A 21513-nucleotide genomic window follows, 5' to 3' on the forward strand; every position below is an offset into this window, starting at 1 on the left:
GCAGTAATACATGTCACTAGTTAGTCTTCGATTTCAATTTTATTCCCAATTCTAAAAAATAAAAGGTAGAAAAAATTTTACTAACATTAAAGAAAATGTACACAAATTTTTTTGTAAAGAGGATCATATTAAAACAAAGAAAGAAACAAATTAGCAAACACATTATAAACACTTTAAAAACCTTTGCCACAATGGTCTATATCTAGTATTAAAAAAAACATTTTGTTGAAGGAGCACTTATTTAGATTATAACTTTTGTTAAAAATAAAAATAAACAAAATTAATGTCTTGGATGATGTTGATGAGATTTTATGAGGGTATTAATGTCTTGCTCATTGTTTGTAAGTAGCAACCGCAAATCTGAAATAGCACAAATTTCTAGTTAGTTTCATGTCTTTGTGAAATTTCATTACAAATCCATGTTGTACCAAATAAGAAGACAAGAACGCAGTCAACAATTTCTGAACAGTGACCCATAATGCAGGATATAAAATTGGAATCTGTTTTAGTAACCAGAATTTGTGGTATCCTTGTTGAAAGCTGTTTAAGTTCCTTGTTTGTGGATATTTCAATATGCTGGTATGGATTCATCTGAGTTTGTCCATGCACAAAAAGGTTCAATACCCAGTTGAGAATATCCAATAGTCAAGAATGTCTTGAAATCTTTGGTTTATATCTTCATAGAATAGTATGTGGGCTAATAGATATATTCAACAGTAGTGAGGGATGAGTTGATTATTACTTTTTTTTCTTCTTTGTTTTACATGTAATGTGTAATCCTAAACCTGAACCTGTCGGATAAATTGGCTTTTAGTGAAAAAAGTTATTTTAATTGTATACAATTTTCATCTTTCTGCAGACCCCTTTCAGTCATCTCACAGACCCCTGGGGTGTCGCTGACCACAGTTTTTAGTCTAAACTATTATCTAACTGTTCTTTAAGTCTATACTAATAATTGTAGTTGTCTTGTTGAGATCCAATTATTGAATTCAAAAATTAAAAGGATCTAGATCTATAACTAGATTCTATTTATTATGTTTAATTTAAAATTATTATTAGACCTAGATTATTATTTAATAATCTACAGTTTTATTCTAACTTTTTAACTCTTACTCTTGGACCTAGATCTAGTTCTAACTTTAAACTAACTTTAAAGTTTAAATGTAATGACTAGATCGATCTAGATCTAATGATATTCTGATCCAGTGGCGTAGCATCCATGGCGCGAAGGGTCTCAATGAACCCAGGCCCATGACCAATAGGGGCCCTCAGCCTGGGGCGTACCAACCATGATGCAAAGGGTTCACTGAGCATGAACCCATCATTCGTATCCAAACTGGGCCCACAAGAGCCCTGTGAATATATTGATTGCTTTTTTATAAAAGCCGATTTAAACAATATAATCTAAAAAGGTACAATATTTGCATTGGAAGTCTTTTGCCACTTTTGGTAAATATACCAATATACCTGACTTGTATATCAGTATGTCATGTACCACACTTCTCAATTTTTTGTTATGTCACACACTAAGTTTGTCTTTTTGGGGAAGTGGGGCCCACCAAGATATTCTTGAACCCAGGCCCACTGGTAACTTTCTATGCCACTGTTCTAATATATAAATATAAAACTCAATCCTTCCTTCAATTAATAATATTAATATAATATAATTTATAATCGATCTACTCTTTAATCTAGATAGATGATTTTAATACTAATCATAGTAGCCTAATCTAGATCTATCATCTAGACAATTCTAGTTCTCGCCAATCTGGCTCCATAACTCTAACGTAATTATTAATAAATGTAATGAATGTTGGTCTAGAAACAAATAAGATTCAGATTGTTGATAAACCCAGTTAAGTTTATAGTATCACAAGATGTTAATCTATTTTTATTAATTATTTAATATAGTCAATCTAGATTAATTTTTCCATTAGATCTAGATGAAATCTATGTATAGGAATAGATCTAGATCTAAGTATGTAGATCTAGTCTAGACTATAAAGTATAGATGATTTGGATCATTCTAGTAGAGATTATTTTGCGATTTATTTTGTTGTTAATATCTTTTCTGGTTTCTTTCTTAAAGTTTAAGGAGCATGCATTGTAAATTATCCTGAACAAAGGGACTATTCATTATTTTAATTTAGAGCGTAGACCTAGATCTAGATGGAAATTTAATAACGGTTCCACGACTAATGGTTCCCGGAATGTGTTAGAAAATTAGCTCGATAATAATTCGTTCCCTACCAAAGGTTGACATACATTTGGTTCACCAACATTTGGCTCACTAAATATGACTCACTGGGCATGGCATTTGGTTTACCGATAAGAATACATTATATTATATTTTTTTTTACATTTAAAACTCTGTTTGCAATGAAAGTACACACTGGAGATACATGATGCATTCAGATGCATTAAACAATTTTAATTGTAAAAGTTAAGTTTTTCATATTCACATTTAGATCTAATTACCAATTGATATTAGCAATTGGTCAGAACGAGGCCAATCATTAATAGGGTTATAGATCAGAATCACACTCTTGTGATGTCAGCCGAAAGAAGTCAGATCTTGGTAGCGAGACTTCACGGACTTCATCATTTATGCGAGAAGCCCCACACTCTGAAAGAAATGTGCCAAATGTAAAACAATAAGTACTCTTTGTTTATTAATCATTACTATGACTCTATATGGTCGTAAACATTCCATACATGTAAGTTTTGGTCTTTTGTATCTGACGAAGTCCTCGTGGATTAAACGTCCAAATCTTGATCAAACAGATCTATGTTTATAATTAACTTTGAAAAAAAAAAACAGTAATTAAAAAGTGGCTAATCCGAATTTCGCAGGTTTGAGTCCTTAAGTTCTGGTGAAGGTACATAGATTTTCATATGTGATCTGCGATCTGGACGGACATCTCTGCATTCGCTCATCAATATTGCGATATACGAAGGGTAGATGATGAAAGGCTAAAGCTCAACGGTTAACGAATGTGTCATGTGGCCAGGACAAAGACCAATCACATTTACTTTCTCAATGTATGTCAGGTACCCTTTAGATTTTGGTGGAATCAGTGGGAGGTGCGACATTCGACCACTGGGTACACCTGACATGTCAGAGATTGCAACAGGGCGAGTGGGGGCGCCGAAATGGATAGCCAAACCAAATATATATCTGTGTCTTTACGTTGGTACACTTCGTTTACATTATAAATTAGTTTTATATGGATTCCTTCTGGCAATGCAAAACTGAATTACTAACACTAATGGGACATTTGGTGTGACCTTACTGCCCCCGAAACCTGGCACCTTCTGTACGTCACTGAACATCAACCACCAATTTACCTATATATTTATGTAGCCTAATATGTTGTTACAAACACCATATGAATACTGTTTGCCATTATTTGTTGTTGTTGTTTTTTTGTCCACCAGGGTGTTAGAATTGTAAAAATCATAACACCTTGGCAATTCTTTTGAAATCGTAAAGGTTGCGTCATTGCTGTGGCTATGTTTATCACGAATAGGAACGTACGCTGTGTTTCAAACAGGAGTCAGTGATTTAAAAAACAACACATTATTCTTAACACACAAAACAACTCAAAATCGTGCCCATATTCTTAAATTAAATGACTTGCGCTAATTTTAGAAAGTCATAATTCACTGTACTATATATAAGTGCATAAGTGGGAGTATCGTAAATTCACAAACACATAAAGTTAAAGACTCTCTCTCTCACACACACACACATATGCGTGTTTTACAACCTACAAAGGTGAACTACTGTCCAAGTGGCATGCACACACATTAATGGAGACACACATATACTGCCCTGTGCTTAAAACGTACAATGCCGAACCATCGTCTCAATGATAAATATACACGCTTTAGAACAAACAAGTGTGAGATGTGTTTCAGGTGTGTGTATGTCAGGGGAGGGGGGAGGTCTCTAAGACTGACATTTATGGGAGGCTATTTATTAAATAAAAGCAGGCTAGTGCCACCTTGACAAGACTTCCTTCCCCTTGAGTGACCCATCCAAGGGACCCGAGAAAGTCACCTTTTCCGTAGTGTTATGTCTAAACAGTGGATCCCGCATTATATTTGAGCCCATCTAACTCTGCATTCAATAACCGACTCATGAGTTGTTTTAATTTAAGCAAATTGTTTAAAAGTAGGTTACTTTTTTTTGTCTACGACATTGTGATGTTTCTAAATATCTATTTTAGGACCAGATTATGAATAGCGCAGTCAAAGCCATAACATTCAGAAAAAGTTACTTCTTCGTCATCTTACGAACAAAATAAACTTTATAAAGTCATGTGGTTTTAGTACGGGCTCTATCGAGACCTATCAACCCTGACCTAGCACGTCGGAAAGTGTGGGCAGTTGAGACCAGAAGCTCGTTGCAGTGATGACCTAATTACGGCCCGCTGATCATATCCGGCCCAAGACGAGGTGTGCCCCTCGAATCTACTGCTAAAGTTTTAATGAAGCCGCAGAGGATCAGTTCCACTGGACTCCGCTTTTTTTTTTTTTTTTTTGCTCTAAGCCCCCCCCCCCCCCCCCCCCGACACATGTGTCCATATTTTTATGGCAGTTCAGCGCGAAAAAGGTCGGACACCTGTCACATCACTGCGTTAATCAATTCTAATGAAGGGTGGTATTCTTCCTCTTCTTCATCTTCGTTCTCATTATTATGTTGGAGGGTTTCGATGACTAGACCAATATCTGAGATGAACTGTTTCCAGATCAGGGAGATTTCCAGCCCCCATATTTTTTTTTTCTATAGCTGTGTTTCGGAGTCAGTGTCTTGTTTGGGCCTCTTGTTAAAGAATGTTGTTTTAAAGGACACTGTCTGCATTTTCTGGTATTCCAATTCGAGCATCACTTCACAATACATTGTCTACTAGCATGATGCAACATCCACGGCACTAAACTTTATTCGCCAACTGATTATTAAAGCATTATTAGTATGCTTCTAGAATGGGATATTTTCACGAGAAACTAAACAGTTGGGGACGCTAAATTAAACTTTACTTTTACCAACTAATGAAGAATTGAGTTATAATTTTAACAATACCTCCATGCGTTGCAGTTGATCTTTGTATCAAGTCTCCTTTATTACCGCTAGTTAGTTGCTCGTTTGTTTTTTAATTAAGTTTGAAGTCATAAAATAAAAGTCTAAAGCTTCCTACATATTGAAATTATTTCGTGCTACAAATGGAAGAGCTCGGAAAATTTGATTCTGCAGTTTTTAAAAATGTGCGCAACACATAACGTAATGTCAGGTACCTATTAGAGCTGGGTGGACTCAGAGGCGCCCCAAGATCCCGAAATTAAAAATCCCAGTCTTCACCAGGATTCGAACCCGGAACCCCGGTTCGGAATCCACCCACTTTGTGAACCACTGGCCTGTGTGACCCCTCTCACCTCCCTTTTTGTTTCCTCCCCGTTTTCAATAGCAATTTTTCCCCCTGCTAAAGTAGGACAGTGTACAGGTAAGATGAATTACCGTTACCGCGAGAATGTCACGTGATTAAGTCGTGGGTAAAAGATGAACAGGTTTAAATAAAAAAAAAACTTTGTCATTTAAACTGAGATCTCTTTCCTTATTTTCATTTCCGCATCAAGCTTTCAATCCCAAATGTCTACTTCCTATTTCTATATATATATATAGAGAGAGAGAGAGAGAGAGAATACATTATATATAAAACATTAAACCATTTTCTTCACATACAAAATCAAAACCTAATTTTAAAAAATACTCAGACATAAGAGATAACAGTACACACATTCCTCGTTTTATATGCTAGGTCGAAATTGTACAAATGCTCCTTCTTCCCAAGTTCTATAAGAGCATGGAATGGGTAGCCTGAATTAGTCAGGAAAACCAAAGACTTTGCCGAGTTTAAATCATTATTTAACATGCATGACTAGATTGACCTAGGACACGTGCAGGACGTTATCATCTTCTTTTTTTTTAAGTAACGTCTGTATTTTACAAGATAAGAAGACATAAGTATTTGAACACCCCCCCACACACACACACACACACTCCCAATACACACAATTTTGACTTTTCCCCTAACATTTCACGTCGCTCCTCCCTCTTTAGTTCATTTCTTATACATAGTGCAATCTATTGAGGTTCAGTTTTTAGTTTCCTTTGAATGTCTGTATTGTACTTTCCATAACTCTAAACTCTAAACCATTCAAGCCAATAACGCTGAAACGTCTTTTATAAAGTGATCATTTGGCGGGTAAATATTTTATTTATCTAAATTTCGTTAATGGAGGCGCGGTGGTTGAGCGGCAAAGTGCTTGGATTCCGGGTTCGAATCCTGGCGAAGACTGGGATTTTTAATTTCGGGATCTTTGGGCGCTTCTAAATCCACCCAGCTCTAATGGGTACCTGACATTAGTTGGGGAAAAGTAAAGACGGTTGGTCGTTGTGCTGGCCAAATGACACCCTCGTAAACCGTAGGCCGCGGAAACAGATGACCTTTACATCATCTGCCCTATAGACCACAAGGTCTGAAAGTGGGAATTTTGCTTACTTTACTATATTTCGCTTACAATGTTAACATTTTTTAAGTATGTTTGGTTGTATTGTCCTTTATAATATTTCCATCATCATCTAACTGCTGTGCGAGCAGCAGACAATGTGAAGTATTGAAAACTTAAACTAAATGAAACGAAACGAAATGAAACAAAAGAGTAGGCCTACTTTTTTTTTAGCATTGGAATCATCTTGAACTAACGTAACCTCTTTACAAGCCTTAGACTTACTTTTTTTTTACTTCTTCTTTACGTAGATTACATTTTTTAAAACGTATTCTTTATCAAACAATGAAATAGTCATTTTATCGTAAACGTGCTTAGATTGTTTATTTATTTTTTTTTAATTCGCTCATTTTCAACTAATTAATTTATTATTACCCAAAATGTTGACATAGTGCTTTTTAAAAGCCTGTGAACGATAAAACTAGTCAGGATGTACTTTGTAATGTATTATTGTACAAATAATAATATCATGCGGTTTCTTTCGTCCGCCATGCTTGTCACACAGCGACTCAATGAATTCTAATGCATGCACAAAGTCCATTAGGAAGTCGGAAACGCTATGCGTCCTTCTTATTACATGGACTGTTAAGAAGCGTGGATCGGGAGCGTTCAACCAAAGTATTGCCTGAAGGTTCCACTATGTCAGCAACCAGCACTACGATTAGGTAGTGCCTCATAAGTGGCGCAAAGCCTGCACTAACAGGTGCCACGGATGGCTGAACTACCTCGGAACTACAAGCCTTTATAAAGATCCTGGTGGTTGTGTTCCTAACACATGTTGTTTTTTAGATTAGATGAAACAAAACAAACTGTTGGAGTTTTTAGCTCAGGTCAATTCACGGGAAATTTATTTAGCATGAATCCAATCAGGCAGACGATTCCACTCCATAAATATCTTTGTGTGTATTACTCTGCATATATATATATATATATATATATATATGTGTGTGTGTGTGTGTGTGTGTGTCCACGGGAAGTATCCATTTATTTATTAGTTTACGCCAACCGTTCGTTCAACCTGATGTGTTGATTCTAAAACCAATGCCCTCGCAGTTTCATGATTAATTACACATCCTTAAATTTTGGAGAGGGGGTGGGGCTATTTCCTGTTTCTAGCTAATAGATCCCAAAACGTTTTAAGAGCTTTTCTTTTTCTGAAGTTAAATTCACACCTAACGTCTTGATGACAATGGCTACGGGTTCTCTATGTATCTTTCCTTAATTAGTTTTTGCGCAAGACACTGTATCCGCTTACAGAACGAGGTTTACCTTTATCTTTGTATAGGCCCATCTATTAGAGCAGTGTTTCCCAAACTGTGTTCCGATGAACCCTAGTGATCCGCAAGGCCTGAATAGGTGTTCCACGAACTACTGGAATAACTAACTACCAGCCTTACACGTGAATTAATCTCTCTAAAAAAAAAAAGCAAAAGGTTCCGCTAAATACTCAGAATGTGCGAAGTGTTCCGTTAAGGAAAAGGTTTGGGAAACACTGTATCATAGTATGTAAGTATGGCCTTAGCGGTTCCTTAGTGAGATGCTACTTGTTCAGTAACCCGTCAATTTGGGTCGACTACTGGGTCAGGGGGGGGGGGAATCAACCTAAATCCTTGAATTGGCCACTGGCAGAACTATGGGAAGTGGAGAGGGCGCTTCTTTCCCCTTGTGTAAATGAAAGTTAAGTACAGTGGCGGAGCTAGGTTATATGCTGCCCGGTGCTGCAGCTCCTCATGTTGCCCTCCCCCCCCCCCCCCAAAAAAAAAAAAAATAAAACTGTGAAAAACCTTTTTTTCACATTAACGTGTATTCATTGTTAATGTATTGCTAATGCACACACACACACACACACACACAAAGCAATTCGACAAAGAGATATTACACGTAAATCTTACATGCTTTCTTGTTAGCAAAAGTGTCTATAATTTCTAATTTTTTTGTCAACAGCTCTTGTTCAAAGAACAAAATTACTAATTAGTTTGTCGTAAATTTGTCATCGTTGATAGCCAGTAATTCTTTATCAACATTACTCTTAAAGAAACTTCATTCGCATGTAGCTACACTTACCCCAGTTGTCAGAACTATGCGAGAACCAAACTGACGATATTTGGAACTGAATCGTCTTACTTATTTGATTTGTATAAAACACAATAGCTCGGCGGATTCTTGTTTCGGAAGTTCAGAGGCTTCTGAAGAAACTGTGACACATCAGTTGAAAGCATCTTTCTCTCAAGACACAATTAATTTTATGCAAGTCGGTAGAAGCACAATCGAGATTTGTATTTGAAGGTACACTTGCTAGTCTTTTATTTCCGTTAATACAGAGAGATAGAGGCGCGGTGGCTGAGTGGTAAAACATTAGGCTTCCGAACCGAGGGTTCCGGTTTCAAATCCTGGTGAAGACTGGGATTTTAATTTCGGGATTTCAGAGCCCACCCAGCTCTAATGGGTATCTGACATTATTTGGGAAACAGTAAAGGCGGTTGGTCGTTATGCTGGCCACATGACACCTCGTTAACCGTGGGCCACAAAAACAGATGACCTTTACATCATTTTCCCCATAGATCGCAGGGCCTGAAAGGGAAACTTTACTTTTTTAACACAGAGAAATACAAACACAAGGTAAGTAAGAAATTTGAAATTCTGCCTGCAACTAACAATCCACATGCTTCAGAACTAGAGGCAGAATTTTCACCTGAACTTGTCAGTGTCTCCAGAGTTTCTATGACTTTTGAAATTTCCTTGATTCTGTCCCTTCAATTCTTCTTCAACTCGTTTGAAAAGCTAACAGAGTGCCAGATTCTGCATCTAAAGAAAACGAATGTTGTGCAGGATTCTCTTCTAGAGTCTCTCCACTTTTTCCCTATTGTTGAATGAAAACTTGCTGTCAATACTTCAAGCTGCCTCTAAGTGATGACTGAATATGAGCTTTGCAGTCACTTGGTTTTCAATTGTTGGCAATAACCTCAACCACTCATTGAATCCATCGTTAGATTTAAATGCAGATTTAGTACTTGATCTTGTTGGGAATGTTAAGGACGGGATGCTAATAAGGATTTTTTTTTCATGAGCAATATTATACATACACTTTCTCAGAACTGTCTTGCGTTTTGGCTTCGTCACAAGAATCAAAGCTTCATCGTCTTTACTTTTGCTGTTTCTTGATGTCTATATATTTCTTTGAATGGACTATCTACACGCTGAACTCTCAGATCCCTGAGTGACAGGTTGTATTCAAGCATCATCTGTAAGGTCTTCAGGCCAATCTCAAATGTCGTTCAGTGTAGCGTATATTATCCTGTTTTTTTTTTTTTTAAATAACAGAAATGCTCAAGGGAACAGGAACTCAATACACACTGGGGTAAAGTTTGATGCCCCACCACCTTTACATGGCTAGCTACGCCTCTGGTTAAGGAATATCTAAACTTAGTAATCTATTTAACACATTCTAATATTGTGTCGTTCCCCCCCCCCCTTTTCTTTCCATAATCTTAAATACAATGTGTCACGTTTGAAGCAGTAAATGTTTTGAGATTTATAATGAACTGTTGCCCCCCCCCTCCCATTGTTCTATCTACCGTAACCAAATATATTTCTATGTACATATATTTCTAAGGAGATCTTTGTTACCAGTCATAAGAAAGCACTGTTGCAGACCTACCATGAGAATAATTCTTCGGTTTACACCTCTGATGGTTTTTCCTACTTGTGGCTGTGAAGCCTAAATAAAACTTTATTTTCTTTTTTGCATAACACACATTTGTCACCTACGGGAGTGGTGGCCGAGTGGTAAAGCGCTTGGCTTCCGAACCAATAGGTCTCTGGTTCGAATCTCGGTGAAGACTGGGATTTTTAGGGCGCCATTGAGTCCACTCAACTTCAATTGGTACCTGACATTATTTGGTTAAAGGTAGAGGATGTTTGGTCCTTGTGCTGGCCACATAACACTCTCGTTAACCGCTCGCCACAGAAACGCAATGATCTTTACATCATCAGCCCGAGGGATCGGAAAGGGTAACTTTACTTTCACTTATTTACTTGATGGGTACCTGACACACTTCGTTGATCGTTGTATTGGCTACAAGACACTATCGTTAATCGTCGGCCATAGTAAAAGATGAGCTTTATATTATTTGCCACTATAGTGCCACCATAGTGCACAGCGTCTGAAAGTATAGCCTAGATTTAGGTCACTTTAAAAAAACGATTCCGGTAACTTTTGAGGTAACAGATCTCAAGAACGAGAAATTATAGCCAGTCAGGGCAGTGGCGTAGCTAGGAATTTGCCATCATTTGGGGGCCCGGTGGGCTTGACCTCTTTAAAGTCCCCTGCATTTTAACATTTGACATCAAGACATGAGAAAATGGCGTAATTTTTAATATTTAATGTAAAAAAACCACTCATTTGGCTCCCCTCAAGTGGGGGCCCGGGGGGATTTTCAAATTCTCCCCCTCTATCCCCCCACCATAGCTACGCCACTGATTTAGGGTATGTTTGTGTGAAATAAGAAGGCTATACAGAGGTGATGTGGCTTAAGAATTAGATCAAGGGCTCTTGTTGATACGGATTATGGCCTATCTTAGGTTTGGGAAAGAGAGAGGAGAGATAATAGCCTTACGATACGTTGTTACACAATGGGGAGAAAAAAAAAGGGGGGGGTCATTATATTGACTGAATTACTTGAAGATACCATTCTATCCCTGTATGATGAAGAAAAATGATTTTCAATGTTAAAAAGAATCCCTTCTGAGTGGCCCATATACAATATTTAAAAGACAGTAATTTGAAAGATTTCAGAAGGTATATTTAATACCATTTTATGTTTACTTTAATTGACATAATAGAAAAGAACACCCGGCAGCAGGCGATTTCCAAACGAGACAGGACGCGGGATACACATTTGTGACTAAACGGAAACCTATTGCCGAGGACAGAGGTAGACGGCGGAAAAAGAACTTAAATCGACCACCGGCGGACAATGGTTATCTCTTCACTGGATTTGGAAAAGTACGTAGATAACAGCTAGGACTGCGTAGCCAGGTGAAATACTGCACTCCTCCTTAATCTTCTGCCTCTCTTAAGAACTGGTATTGAGTAATCAGAGATGCGTTAATATAAAGTTTACAGAGAAAATAATAAAGTTTGAAAGATACTGCCAAATGATACTCTAGACTCCTACAGCATTCATCATCGACAGTGACGCATGCAGCTAAAGAGATTCCAGCCACTTTGCAAAACTGTAGATAGCAGACATGCTGAAGCAAACTACAGGAGGCGGGACAGAAAAGGACGTAGCTATTAGATGAACTACTGAAAGACATTGACCCGTGAGTGCAGTAAGAAGTATCCGTGCACAAATAGGACAAGGACCTATTTTTCTCCACTGCCCAAAGGTTGTGACGTTGCAGATCAATGTTGAGGCCTACTATTTAATGATTGGTCTCTATTTAAGACAGCATAAGACTGTACGGCCGCCCAGTGTCTTACCCTTAAAGAAGGCCTTCACATTAAAAAAAAATGCAAATTAAATATTAGAAAATATGGAAAATGATATTCATTTTACAAACAGGCTTCTCTCTTTCTTTCTTCACAATTTGGCAAGCTTTTAAATATGTTAGTATCATTTAAGTGCATTTATATCAAAACTTGAAAACGGTAGTGACCCACCCCACAAATCCTTCCCAGATCCTCAACTTTCTAAAAAAATCCTGCGTTGGTCTGACACCTCCACCTATTAGGACAGGACTTTTGAAAAGTTGGAACTCTGTCCATCGACAATGCAGGTTCCATAATTACAGTCCCGCCTATGTGTCTAGGAGGTCTGGAGAAAAACATCGAGAGGCCCCTTCAGCCTCGAGGCTCTTTACGATCGCACACTTTTCCACACTGATAAGTAGTCTATGAACCGTGTGATTGTCAAAAGAGCTGAGCCGAAGGCTCTTCGAGCTCTAGGCGTGTAAGCCTGCTTGAACAAACCGTTCTGTCTGGAAGAGGTCCAAGTCAATGCCTATGTAAAACATTGCTATTTCCGATATATCTGGCTCTCATGGACTAGAATGCATGGCCCAAGGCCGAGTACACCGGGAACCTCTGCCATTTTCCTATGTTGTACCAAGCTAACCGCGCAGGACTCGCCATTTGTGTAACGGTCCCTTGAGGAATCGCACACGGATTATCGATAGGGGCGTGGAAGCTCTCTTTCAACTTCGCATCGTGCAATGGGAAAGCTCTCGCATTCCCTTGGACACTCATTTAGCCCAATCACTTTCTCTAGCGATCGTTTTCACTCGAGTGCCACATTGAGGCAGAATAGCGAACCCGGGAGTCTACGAACCTGCACAAACTCTTGATTTCGACAATTTCCCCTCATCTTAAACAATGATCGAACTAACCTAAGCTCTAACTTAAGTAAACATTAAATAAGTGTTCACATCGTTTGAACGTAAATAAGAGTTTTAGATTCGTAGAATTATGGCTCCTCTTACTTCAGACTACCAAACATTTTTCTACAAACTGTTTAACGTAGGAAATTAAGAAAGAGGTCTATCTATTCCTTTCAATGCTACGTCAGGCGTAACTAGATTTGCCTACAATGATAAAAAGACTGTAATGCTCCACAAAGGACTACAGAAATCAAAGAAGAAATGTTTTACGCACATTTTTTTTTACAGCTGATAGTTGCCCTTTAAGTAATGGTGGCTGGTGTAGTCGGGTTGTGAAGGAATAAGTTATGTAAAGGCTTGCATGATTAATGGGTCAATTCGTATCGGTGTGTTCCAATCTAAGAACAAATGAGGGAAATAAAAAAAAAAAAGAGAGTCCCACTACACAGTGTGTTACCAGAGGACGTGAAGGTGACCCGAGGACGATGTCACGCTTTCACACATTCGGACTGATGCGCAGAACATGTGCGCACATGCAACCACACACACACACACATCGCTAGTGTCAAGCTATAACAGACAACCAACGGCAGACAACAGGAAACACGTTTCGTCCACACTTCTCCCACGCTGATACAGCATTGAACAACGCAGGGCATGAACACAAGTTTGTCTCGGATATTTCTCTATCCCCATCTTTCTATCTCTTATTATCCCTTATTTTCTTATGTTTCTTTCACTTTTCTTAGTATTCTCTCAACGTCTCTCTCTCTCTCTCTCTCTGTTTTCTATCACATCTCTCCTTTGCCTCCGCTTCTCTTTTCTGTTTGCATTCACCTCTCCCATGTTTATACTTATCTCTATACATTTTGTACTATTTAGCCCATGTCTGTCGTTTCTATTTCCCCGTCTTTTCTAATTAATTCTGCCCCCCCCCCCGGACGCTCTTTCTTTCCTATCACCAGTGTCGTAGCTAGGGTGGGGTGGGGGGAGGGGGGATAATTTGAAAATCCCACGGGCCCCCAAAAAGAGTGGGTTTTTTTACATTACAAATTAAATATTACGCAAAATGCAGAGGCCACCAAAGAGGTCAAGCCCCCCCCCCCCCCGCGGGGCCCCGAAACCCCGAATTCCAAGCTACGCCCCTGCCTATCACTTAGACATCTTGGACTATGGTTAAACTTTTTGATTTCTAAAATCTAATTTGTAAATGCACTTTTCATTTTATCGTTGTTTCACGGACTCACTCTTTAGAAAAGAAGTTGGCTTTTAACAATAAGTTGCCAAACGTGTTCATTTTTTATTACGAGATTGACCCTTTACAGAACAATTAGATCAATTAGATATTCATTATAAGTAAGACATCAGTTAGGCCAGGTTCGCATTTAACTTCACATTCACTTTCACCTATCCTTTGATCTGCTGGACCGCTGGGGCACCACACAAGATCTGTCAACCTTCTTTCTCCATTCTTCTCTGTCATTTGTCTTTGATAGAATTTCATTCTGATGTTCTTTCTGAAAATATTGAAACCTGCCTTTTTACCTGCCTGGGTGGACCACTTCGGGGACCGATTTTGAGTTTGTGTTTCCACACAAACTGTAATTGTAACCTTGTTTAATTTATAGACTCGTTCGGGTGTAGATCTACTACATTTATGCAAAATTTTAATGTAGCCTACATTTCTTAATAATTTTATTTCACATTCTATAGTACATATAATTAGTTTAAAAAAATATATTTTTCGGAATGGTAACCACCATAGATCACGAACTTAAACATGTATGGAGAATTATGTTATTTCATGTACAATAAGTCTACTTTTATGTTGTTAAAAAAAAGGCAACTTGGCATTTTTTGTTTTCACACAAAAAATCTGTCAGTTTTCTTCTACAATGACTGCTATTGACAAAATGTGGTAGAGTCAAGTTGAAGGTAGTGTGCAGCTGTCACTATTTCCTGACATTGTCGCTCTGGAAGGGTCCTTGTCATTGTATATAACTTGTATGTGTCTCGATGGTCTCCCTTTCCAATTCTTTCTCTCTCTCTCTCGTGTCAAATTCGTCTCTTGCTCCCTAATTCAACAGTTTCCCAAGTTTCTCACACTCTGTCTATCCGGAGAGAGAGAGAGAGAGAACAAGAATCAGACCGACTAGAGTTTTCTTCTCCCTGTCTTTCTCTTTTTTAAAAGCAAAGCTTATCGGTGTGTTAGTATCTTTTTCTGTCTCTCTTTGTATAACCGTCTCTCTCTCTCTCAGTATTAACTGTGTAAACGGTAAAGGCCTAATAATGGCAGTTCACAGCCTATCCAAATGTCAAAAGGCTCTCTCTCTGTTCTCTTAATCTCAGATGGTAAAATTAAAAGAGAAAGAACAATAAACAGGAATCTCTTTACATAGATTGAAAGAGAGAGAGAGAGACAGAGAGAATATAAGATCTACAATCTTCAATGTCTTTCTTTCTTCTCCCCCCCCCCTCCCTCGGTACAGTCGAAACAATGTCACACACCGGTCATGTTTGTGACCTCAAAACTCCTATTCAATTGATTACATAAAAAAATAAGACTTCGACATTGGCTGGCTAGTAGTTGCAGCAGACTTAACAATAACCAATTTTATTACTGTGTGAGTGTAGGGGGCAAGGTGTGTGTGTGTTAGAAGGCTACGTGTGAGCGGGGTTTGTTTTTTTTTTGAATCACTGCCAAATATAATTAGGCTTGACTTTTATAGTAACACACAGGACATTTTCCGGACTGCAGCGTTATATCATTCTGCTTAGCGTTTCCTGCACACACTTCCTACACACACTAACACTGGCTATTTTTTTTTATGTAAATTAAAGTTCTTTTGATAAAGAGTTTGCATCGAAATCTAATAATAGTCCAACTGAATTCCACTGGAACTATTTTCAAATACCGTAATTTTTAGAACTACATATATATTTTTTTTTTCTAATTCATAATTTATTGATCGTTTGCTTTACTTCTAAGCTTTTATCTGAAACGGCGTGAAATTCTGAAAGAATTATTTCAATGCTTGGTCGTATGGTATATAGACCTACGCTGAAATTGTCATCTTTATGGTCCAAAGTTCGAACTTTCCCCTGCAGGAGGTTTATGAAGGAACTTGCTAAACTAACAAAAGTAGGCCGAAATTACGGTACAAACGATCTTTCTGCAGTGTTTACAATAATTTACATTATATAAAACAGCTATATATGTCAGTCTAGCTAGAGTGTAGTAACAGTATAACTCTATAAAACTAAAGGCATGTCGCTTTAAAAAAAAATCAAACAAAATGTAAACCCACTGAACCGTGCAAAGAAAACAACAAAGTTCGCAGAGTTTCGGTCCAACACACACACACACACACAATGGTTGTAAAGCACACAAAAGCTGATGACGCAAGTAGTTCTAATTTGTGTCGGGCAACTAAAAGACGCGATACAATAGAACTAGGTCGGTGCTTCTGGGTAGTTTATCCCATGCAGCCTACAGCAGGCAAATAACGCCTTACTTACCACGACATCCAAGAAAAAGAAAGTTTTGTTAACTCGGTTTGGTAAACGCGTCTGCGAACCGAAAATGTTTAGTATCAACAATGTTTGTGTGTTGTTGGTTTTTTTTACATTCGTGTTTCAGAATAGTACAATCGTAGGCTACTGGCTACATGTGTGATTATATAAAACAAACAAAAGTAAACTTCTCCTTTCCGACCTTTTGATCTATAATGCAGATTATGTTATAAAGGTAATCTGTTTGAAATGGTCAAAGGTTAACGAGGCTTTTATGTTAGCAGCACAACGACCAACTAATGTTGCATTTGAACGCGAGAAAACAATTTCCCACCCAGCCACCACGTGTTGTTATAGATTTCTGTAAGCAGACGATCTATCTAAATTAACCAGATCTGTTTCTATTTTCCGTCAGTGACGAAGTCAAACGTCTATATAAATAAGGTTGAGCAATTGACCGGTGTTTATTTAAGACAAAATAGTTTATCGCGAATCTTTCCTGATATTTTACGTTACAACGTCGCTAAAAGTGCTCGTTGACAATGAACCCTCCCTACCAAACGCGTCGATACAGGGCCTTAACCCTTCCAAGGTTAAAAAGAGCTTGCGAGTAAAAAGGGCTATTAGAATAACCAAAAAACAACCTTCCGGCATTGCTAGATCATTGGCTGCAGTACACGCCAGGCAAATATAAAACGGAACCAAGCACCACTAACTTTATTTTTCACAATTTACACAGAAGCTACAAATTTAGCTCTTTGGACTTGATCTCCCTGTTCGTCCAATGCGATGAACATAGTCTTCAGATATTACATTTAAAAAAAATACATTGGCGCTGTTCTTCTGCCTCAATGCAACATTTCTACTGACCACTCGCACATTCCATAGTTCGAGTCTGTAAGAAGAGATGGTCCAGAGGGAAAAAAAACCAAACTCGTAGGGATGTACTAGGTTACGGCCGCCTACCTATAGACTGAATGCTTATCTTATCTTATATAATACAGACGTTACTTCAAAAAAGATGATTACGTCCTACGCGTCATGCATATTAACCAATGACTTAAACTCCACCAAGTCACTGGTTTTCCTGGCTAGCTCAGCGAACCCATTCCATGCTCTAATAGAACTAGGGAAGAAGGAGTATTTGTACACATTTGTCCTAGCATATGGGACGAGGAATGTGACTTTATCTTTGTGTCTTTCTAAGTATTTTATTAAATTTTGTTTTTGTATTTGAAGATTATGGTTCAGTGTTTTATGTATAATTGCTACTTTACTTTTGAGTCTTCTGTCCTGAAGGCTTTCTAAATTTGGTGATTTTACTAAAGGTGTTACTCTAGTCAAATGTGAATATTCGTTTGTTATGAATCTCACTTCTCTATTTTGTGTCTGTTCCAGTTTCTTAATTTTTCTTGAGTTGAGGGGTCCCTAACGGAGGATGCATATTCTATTTAAAAAATAATCTTAATAATTGTTTCGATTATATATCTATATCTTTTATGTTTTGCACACCCAGAATAACAATGCAATGTTATTAATAATTCTCTAGTTGGTTAAATATCCAGATCAAGTCAAGTAGGCCTAGGCCTAGACACACGTTGACGAGGCTAGTAAAAAGTCTAGTTCTAATTTTTCAGTTAAATACAATGACGACTAACATAGGCCTACATCTAGGAAGCCCTGCTGAGCCAAATTACCCAAGTGTCCATATCTTAATGTTTGTTCCAGCAGACTTTCCTTGCCCATGTCTCTTAACTCTTATTGTATTGTAAACAGTTGTTCGCCCCTGCAAGCAGTAAATCTTATTTCTTATTTCTCAGGTCACAATAAAAAGACGCGATGCAATAGAACTAAATCTGGATCTGGGTCAGTTCAGTAAAAAGTGGGTTACTCAGCTGAAGATAAAACTGCCATGAACTACGCACAGACCTACAGCTATATTTCTATTGTCTATGGCAGAGGGTTTCCCAAACTTTTTCCCTTAACGTTGCGTAACACTACGTACATTCCGAGTATTTAGCGGAACACTTTGCTTATTTTTTTTAGAGAAATTAAGTCACGTGGTGGGCTACTAGTTAGTTATTCCAGTAGTTCGTGGAACACCTATTCAGGCCCAGCGGAACACAGTTCGGCAGCACTGGTCTATGGAAATAATTAAGTTTCGTAGTATAGCCTATATAGGCCTAATCATGTCTTCTATAAGCGGAATTCTTTTCTAAAGAACATACAATCAACACAGGAACCCCTCGCGGAGCAACATGAACGCTTGGACCACATGCAAATGTTTATAAAATACATGGTTGAAAAATGTTTTACACGTTTCTTCAGGTTTAAAGATAGTTAGGCCTACATTCTAGCCCAAGCATCAGTGGTGATGGCGGCCACGGTTCGAACCGAGACCATCAAACGACAGTCCAAAGCGCAGATTAGGCCTACCACACGACCATACATGTAGGCCTATGTATATAAAAATCCAAAACACAGTGCCTTTCAAATAATCGAACCAAAAGCATTTATTGCTTTCCCTTATAAAACTATTTGAAGTTGTGCAGAGTTAGGGAAGAAGAAAAAAAGAAGGATAGTGTGAAAGAAAAAGAATTGCTTGGGGATCACGAAGGTCAAGTTCGGTCATCTTCCACAAATAAAAACAAAGTAAAAAAAATCAAGATCAACATTATGGGTTTGTGTTCAGGACAACATTAATTTTGAGTTTGTGCCCTAATACATTATTTTTTTGTTCAGGACAACATTAATTTTGAGTTTGTGGCCTAGTACATTATGTTTGTGTTCTGGACAACATTAATTTTGAGTTTGTGGCCTAATACATTATGTTTGTGTTCTGGACAACATTAATTTTGAGTTTGTGTCCAATACATTATTTTTTTGTTGGGGGGGGGGGCGGTGTGTTAATTTAAGACAGCATTTAGGGGGGATTGTGTTCAGGGTGACATTTTTGGATTTGTGTCAAATGTCAACATTGGTGTTCTTTCAGATTTGAAGAGTAATGGCATCCTAGCCCCAACCTCTTTCATGGCTGCATGGGAAGGCAGCGGTCAGGGTTCGAACCGGGGACCATGAGACGACAATCCGGGGCGCATACCACATGACCAGGCAGAATGGACATGGATCTATTATAAGTAGCGGTCAGGGTTCGAACCGGGGACCATGAGACGACAATCCGGGGCGCATACCACATGACCAGGCAGAATGGACATGGATCTATTATAAGTAGCCCTTACTTGTCACTATGTTGTAAGCCCCATTTACAGAAAAAAAAAATGGTTGAGAGAGAGAGAGAGAGAGAGAGCAGACATTTGAAAGAGGTAAAATTACAACTGAGCATATTTGCATTCAAATCTAAATTCATACTTTCTGTTATCTGACATTTAGCCTATCAATGATACCTGGAACTTTTTGATTTGATTCGTTGTTTGTTCCACCCGCTAGTATTTCTATTTGGGAGATTGGGGGGAGTGGCACCAAACATATCAAAAGTGGAATTAAGTATCCCATACATTAGTGACTACTTATTGACACAAGTTTTGTAGGTCCTACTCCAAAGTAGGCCACTGCACGTTCTCCCCTCTCCCCGATCAGAGAATACGGCGGGACTGTCACACTCGACACCCAGTAGGAATGTGAAGATTAAAGAATCTCTCGTGCTATCACCTACCTGCATATGTTTATACAATTATATAACCTCTGACCCAACCAGAGATCAGAATGTATAGATCTAGTACTTATCTCTGACGCTACCCCCGAGCTTGATTAACTAAGACGGGACCACAAGTCTAGTTCGATTTGACCATTGAATGCTAACACTAATGTGCACACGCATGGCACTAGGCATTAACACTACCAACTTTATCACATTTCACTCATGGAGAATATTTTTTGGGTTTGCAGTTCTATTACTATTATTATCGTGGTTATCAATTCCCCCCCCCTCCCCCCACCTGTACGTTTTCAAACCTCTTGTATTGAAAAAAAAATAGATAAAGCTACACATACACGAGACGGGCTCGTGGCGTTCAGTCGTACTGACAAATGACTTCACATATACTCAGGTGGCTGTGGTAAAGCGTTTGGCTTCCAACCCGAGAGGTTCGAATCTCGTTGAAGATTGGGATTTTTTTTTATTCCGGGACTATTAGGACGTCGTTCGGTCCACCCAACTCTAATGGGTACCAGACTAGTTGGGGAAAGCATGGCTCTCAAGGTCTGAAAGGGGAGCTTAACGCTTTTACTCAACACCAACCAGCATTCATCTAGATCTAGACCTCAAAATAATCAATCAATAGTTATTATTAGTAGACTTCGTAACGAAAAAAAAATCCTGTATAATTTTTTTTTTTTTTTTTTTCTTTTTTTTTTTTTTTTAAGTATTTATGTATTTGTAATCACAGACCGATATAATATATATAGGTCTGTGTTTGTAATTTTGTATGATTTTTTTTTGATAATCTCAGACTCTGTTTTACTGTTCTCAAGCTTGTTCACTTTGAACTAGGACGTCAACAGAATGAGCCGAAAGGAAAAAGTTTTAAAGCTATTACAGCAGAGACAGAAAATGTTGATACATATCTGTAGGCGCGTTGGCTGATTGGTAAAGAGCTTGGCTAATGAACTGGGGTTTCCGAGTTTCGCCTCCTGGTGAAGACTGGGATTTTTAATTTCGTGATCTTTAGGGCGCCTCTTGAGACCACCCAACTCTAATGGGTAGCCTACCTGACATTAGTTGGGGAAAAGTAAAGGCGGTTGGTCGTTGTGCTGTTCACACGACACCCTCGTTAATTTTGCAGCACAGAAAAAAAGATGACTTTGACATCATCTGCCCCATAGATTGCAAAGGGAACTATACATATCTAGAAAGAGGGCAACTTAAGATAACTAAGAAGAATATTAAAATGTGCATTACAAAAATACTTTTAAAATTACGTTTCCCCGTTCTGAAATAGTTGTACATTAATTTTGAGTTTTTCAAGGTAAATTTTTAGTCCTATCCTAGGTTTAAGATCAACTATAAAAACATTTTTTTAAAAATATAGT

This window comes from Biomphalaria glabrata, chromosome 14, assembly GCF_947242115.1.
Source record: "Biomphalaria glabrata chromosome 14, xgBioGlab47.1, whole genome shotgun sequence".
Lineage (NCBI taxonomy): Eukaryota > Metazoa > Mollusca > Gastropoda > Planorbidae > Biomphalaria > Biomphalaria glabrata.